Genomic DNA, 6,215 nt, shown 5'->3' with positions numbered 1-6,215 from the left:
TATGTAATCTATCAGAAATAATACATTGTCAGCCGTTACAATCAATACTGCGCGTAGTATTATAGTGCATAATGTATTCCAATGCACCAAAGAAACAAAAATGCGTCAATTTTTAGACATCTAGTGGGCACGGGCCTCAGCAGACCGCTGTCCATGGCCATGCCTCTCATCCGCTGTGGGATGTAATCAGGAAATAGCGGGCCGGTTATCGCGGGCAACTTAAAATACGGGTATCCGAAAATTTTCGGCTTACTTGACCTCATTTTCAAAATTCGGCTTGCTTGCCTATCGGCGTGCTTGACCGCCACCCATTTAACTTGATTTATTTATTTGCAATCAATCAGCCATGATCACTGACAGCTATATACGGTCATATTGAGCTATTTAATTATAGATTAGTTTCAGATTGTAATTATATCTGTTTTCTGAGAAACAAAAGAAGAAAAGCACCAAAACATAATTTCTGTTTATTTTGCTAATCAACTTTCCGGTACAAGTTTTTCAGTTTTGTTAGTACAAATTTACTATCTAAGTTTTAGGACTTAAAAATGGAGCTGTCAAAAATGAGGCAGCTTTGCACCGAATACATGTACAGGTCATTTATAAAAGGGGGACAGAATTGCAATGCAAAACAAACTAACGGCTTGAAATCAAACCATTACTACTGTGAAATAAACACAAGAAAAATTTAATTATTAAATTGAATAAAAGTGAATAATAGAAAAATTTTAACTTAAACTTAGAAGTAAATAAATAACAATACTAATGCTCTGAAGGTCTGTAAGCAAGAGCTGCAGTCATTGATATGAAATCTCACATAAAAGGGAAAACCCAGAGCCAGGATAAAAAATTTCTGTCACTAAAAATATTACAAAAAATACGATCTGAGAGTAAGAAAACGAGAGCGTCAACTTTTAGCTCTTTTGATATAAAAAACAAGAGTAACATTTTTTGGAGATTTCTTATCACAATCATTTTCATCATCGTTTAACCAGGTATTAAGAACAAATAGCCTCGAATTACAGACAAGAACAGATCAAAAATTCATTACACATATTCAGATACTCAGTTTGGAGCAATATGGCTTTAATTTATTTCATTTTCTTTTTGCAATACCAAATCAGTTGTAATATTCTTGTCCAATGCAGTAGAAAAGGTATGCTCTTTTGTCATACGGGATGGATATTATCATCAGAATATCCATTACCGTTTTTAGTTCAAATTAATCTTTTCATCCATTTCAAGGACAGTTGATTTCAATTCAAATCGTCATGTGTCATTTGATTACTATTTCATGTTGTTCAACTAGGTAGACAGAAAAATGTCTGTTCATACTTATAAACAAACTTCTACTTCCTTTTTAAAGTGTGAACAAGCCCATGATTGTTTTAACTTCCTTTTGATCTTAATTTCATCATTTTGTTTTCATTCATCTCATTTGCATCTCCGTAATTCGAATTGCAATTCAAATCAGTGAACTGCTTTTCAATTAGCAAGCTCAAATTAAGCAAAGCTGTTCGCGTCGCAAATGCTCAGTTCATAATTCGGAATTCAATCAGTCAATTTTAAAGTTGGCAATCGCACCGCAATTGGCCAGTCAGTTGGTAAAGATACAATTGCTACTCAATTGAATAGTCACATAGTAATTGAGTAAAACATGGCGCAGTCAGCTGTCGACTCTCGCAAAATCAATCTCCCCATCGACTCTTCCTGGGAGAAACTTACTATCACACCACCATTTTCGTGGGACATATGGACGCAACAATGGAAATTGACATTAGTTGCGAAAGAGGGGATTCAATTGGAAAGTTTGCTTAATGGACCACCTCCAGCGGTCACGTTCCCACCTCAACCAGTATATGAAGGACCCGTGGAAATTCATACTCAAGCAACTGAAAGGAACAGAAAAGTCTGCAATTAACAATTAAATGTAACTTGGCAAAACAGATGCAAGAAAATAGATGAATTTGGTATTTTGTGCAGGGATGAACCCAGGGAACATTGCGAAAAAAAGCTGCATCTCTCCTCTACCTATGTAACGGAACGGAAGGTCGTCGTATCTTCAAAAGCAAAAAACTCAATCGAAAAAGAGCCGTTGAAGAAACTTTGGCGAGTGATGGAAGATTCATTCATAAAAACTAGAAACATTTCCTATAATCGTTTTGTTTTCTTCTCTTCTAAACAAGAAAAAAGGAATCGGTGAAAAATTTCCATGGACGTGTCATCGAACAAGCAGAAAATTGTAGTTTGGAGGATGAAGAAACCACTTTAATTCGAGATATTTTCGTACTCAACATGCAAGATCATGACACTCAAAGAGATCTTCTGAAAGAGACAATATTGCCAACAAAAGCTCTTGAAGATGCAATCCACACGGAAATGGGGGCACAAAATCAACAAAGCAAATGAAATCTGAATACTAACGCTCAATTGGTCAAAATTGTCGCTCAATTGGTCAAAATTGTCAATAATTTCCAAGGACGCAATCGCAACGCGAATTACCAGCAGGCACGAAAACACTTCAATCGCTATCCAACTGTCCATCAAAACTACCAATATACTAGCATCTGCGCTAATTGTGGTCAACGGTGGAGCCATAACCAAAGCCAAAAATTTCCCCGCGAATGTTAAAAGATGCAATAATTGCGGAATTGTAGGACATTTGGCAAAAAAGTGTCGCAAACCTAAAAAATCACAGGCCCAAACGTCAAAACCTCCACAAACAAATTTCAACCAGATTGATACAAACGCCACTAAAAGCGACAATGAAAAATCTGTTAATTATATAACAAGTTATCAAGAACTCTATAATCAAGTCTATGATTCTAACTACGATAGCGACTTTGATGATTATGAGGCAGCTATTTCCAGTGATTCTGCAAACCAAATAGAACACCTCAACGCAAAAACTCAATACAGAAATATCGTTGCACACTCGAGGATCAATTCAGGCAGTGTATGCAGTCTCATCACAAAAAAAACTAGCTAATAGAATTCTCAAAAGTACACAACTTGCACGATGGATCACCACAAAACAGGACAAAGATCTCAAAACGTTTTTGAACGAACTGAAGTTCTAGGAAAACTTTCAACAACAGTCTCCTATAATGATTGGACCTGGGAAGAGGCTTGCTTAACAGTTGTGGAGAATGGACACAAGCAAAGCATTGGGAGGGATTTTTTCAGCAGTCGTGGCCTGGCAGTGGTGCAACAAAAAGCAAAAGTGGGTAAAAGTCTCAACAATATTGATAATTTTCTTCATGTAAAATTGAACAAACAATCGCATCACAATTTCTCCATCTAGTCTGGAGAATTAACCTCTCAAAGACTCATGTAGTGAAATCAAATATTCATAAGCAAAGCATCGAAAAGGTCGTCGCGGTCCGATTAACCTACACCCTGGAGTAACACTCGAATTAGATCGTCTACAAAAAAGGACATAATGGAACATTATCTAGCTGCTCGGTACTAAACTTTTTATCCCCGATATTAATAACAGTAAAGAAAGATCAATCTCTAAAACTAGCATTAGATTCTAAAGTTTTATGTAAATCAAGTCACAAATAAAAATATCAAATGCCCAACATTGAAATGTTAATAAACTCAATTTCGCAACAATTTACAAACACAAAAAAAAGACAACAAGCATATTTTTCAACAATAGATCTCAAATATGCCTATAGTCAATTGCAATTGCACAAAGACACCGCAAAACACTGTAATTTAAATATAAATTGTGGAGAAATACTTAAAACCGTATTTTTGGTCTTACTGACATGCCAGCTGAATTTCAAAAAGCAATGGACTATACGCTTGTAGACCTCCAAAACACCTATTGCTCCCTTGATGATAGTATTAATGTTAGCGCAGGATCAGAATCCAATAGCCTTAGTTATGTCACTAAATGCCTTAAAAACTTGGACGATGATAATTTGAGAATTAATCTTCAAAAATGCCATTTTGCAAAATCGGAAATTGAATGGCTGGGTTAAAAGTTCACCCAAACAGGTACATAACCACTTGAAAATAAAACAGCAGCTATGTTAGTAATATCACCACTATCATCTTTTAAAACGCCTAAGATTTTTCTTGGGTCAGTACACTATATAAGTAAATTCACACCAAATCTAGCACAGCTTTTCCACCTTTCTAGACCACTTCTGAAAAAATCCGCTAAATTTCTCTGTACTAAAAAACACACTAAACATTTGAACATTATAAAAGAAAAAAATGCTGCAAGCACCAAATGTAGCACCGTTCTGGACTGGGTGCTGCCCTCGAAAAAAACAATTCTGATGGATGGAAACCTATAGCATTCGCATCACAATTTCTTAATCCTACAGAAGAACGCTACAGTGTAAATGAACTAGAATTACTAGGAGTCATTTGGTGATTCGACTACTTTAAGCACTAACTCTATGGAAACGACTTCACTTTAATAAAAGAACATCGCGCTTTGCTATCAATCCTAAAGAAGGATAGATCCAATAAGTCCTATAATAGTAGTCTTTCTAAATTGATATGACCGTCTACTTCCCTATAATTTCACAATTGAGCATATGCCAGCAGCAAAATTGGGTCTTGTAGACTACATCTCTAGAAATCCTTTTGCCAAAATTAAGAAAATTTCGTCGTATGATGAAGATTTTGTGGTGACAACGATAGCCAATTTTCGGGACCCTTTTATACACCTAATCAAACAGAAATTACTAACGGTACAAAAGCTAGATAGCATATTAGAGTTACATTACCCCTACGAACACCAAGTAAGTTTATCGCACTTCAAACACCTCATGTAATTCAAGCCAATTCACAGATCCGGATTACAGAAATTGCATCACAATTGCCATATCTTAATAGGTCCTTGCCAATTGCATTGCCATTGACACATCAGAATAAACCTATTAATTCCCGTCAATCGCATCGCAAAAAGTTCTTCAGACTTCTCAACCCCAATTTGCGCTCAATAATCTGCCATTGCCTAAATCACATTCAATTAAAAAAAAAATTGCTGCATCTCTGCTGCGAAAGTCATGTCAATAAAGAATGTGAGCAATCTGAACAATTAAACGCAATAAAGCCCATATTTGATACCAACGCAAATAATCAACCTAAATTCCTCAAATTAAGCGCGAAAAAACAAAATTCCAACTATATATACAACCAACTCAAAATTACTTCGCTTTTTGCCCGAAATCGATTCGTCATTCACCACTGCCATATGCCACAGAACTAAATAAACCAAATCAACAGCCACAAAAACCCGAGTCACTTTCTCGGATAACTCCCCTCCAACACAAAACCAGCAACGAACACCTCGTCCAATACAGAAACAACGCCCTCTACTAGTGCCATGGACAATGCGGGGGACCTTAGAATGGCTGATACGATCAACAGGATCTTCAGCAAAAAATTTTGGCGATCTTGACTGGAAAAAACGCCATCTTGAAGGTGGTACGAGATTGCGTCAATCGCAATGACGAGGAACGATTGAAAGGTGTCAGCCCATATAACCATTCGTATTGGCGGAACATGAGCGTGAAACTTGGATGCTTGTGCATCGATGAGCAAATAGAAATACCCAGAGCCACCAAAGACGCTGTGCTGGAGGATATCCACTTCACACATCCCGGGAGTTTTGCCATGTTGTCACTAGCGGAAAACATCTGGTGGCCGTATATCCACGGAGATATATTGGCTAAGGTCAGTGAGGGCAAAGCCTGCCCGGAAAATGATAAGAATTTAAAAGCAGGGATTCCGCAAAGCAAATCGTTACCCTTACCTAAATGTAATGAACCAAACGACGAAATCCAAATAGACTTTGGTGGACCTATTATGAATGAAAATGGTATAGAGCAATATTTCCTTACAAGCGTCGATCGATACTCAAAACACCCCACAGTAGAAATAGCAAATAACAAATCTAGTAGGAATGTAATTAAATTTCCTAATACAAAAATATATATATATATATATATATATATATATATATATATAAATGTATATATATATATATATATATTTATATATATATATAATCACGGAGTACACAGAACAATCAGATTAGATCAAGCTAGATGTTTAACAAGCAAAAAGTTTGAAACGTTTTGTACTGAAAATAATATTGAGCCAGTGTATGAACCTGCAAATGACTATAGAGCAAAAATTTTAGCCGAATGTCTTACTCAAACTATGAAACGTCAATTATCATACAT

The sequence above is a fragment of the Convolutriloba macropyga genome, unplaced genomic scaffold, assembly GCF_964194025.1.
Source record: "Convolutriloba macropyga unplaced genomic scaffold, txConMacr16.3 SCAFFOLD_1482, whole genome shotgun sequence".
NCBI classification, from domain to species: Eukaryota; Metazoa; Xenacoelomorpha; order Acoela; family Convolutidae; genus Convolutriloba; species Convolutriloba macropyga.
This window is presented reverse-complemented; position numbering follows the sequence as displayed.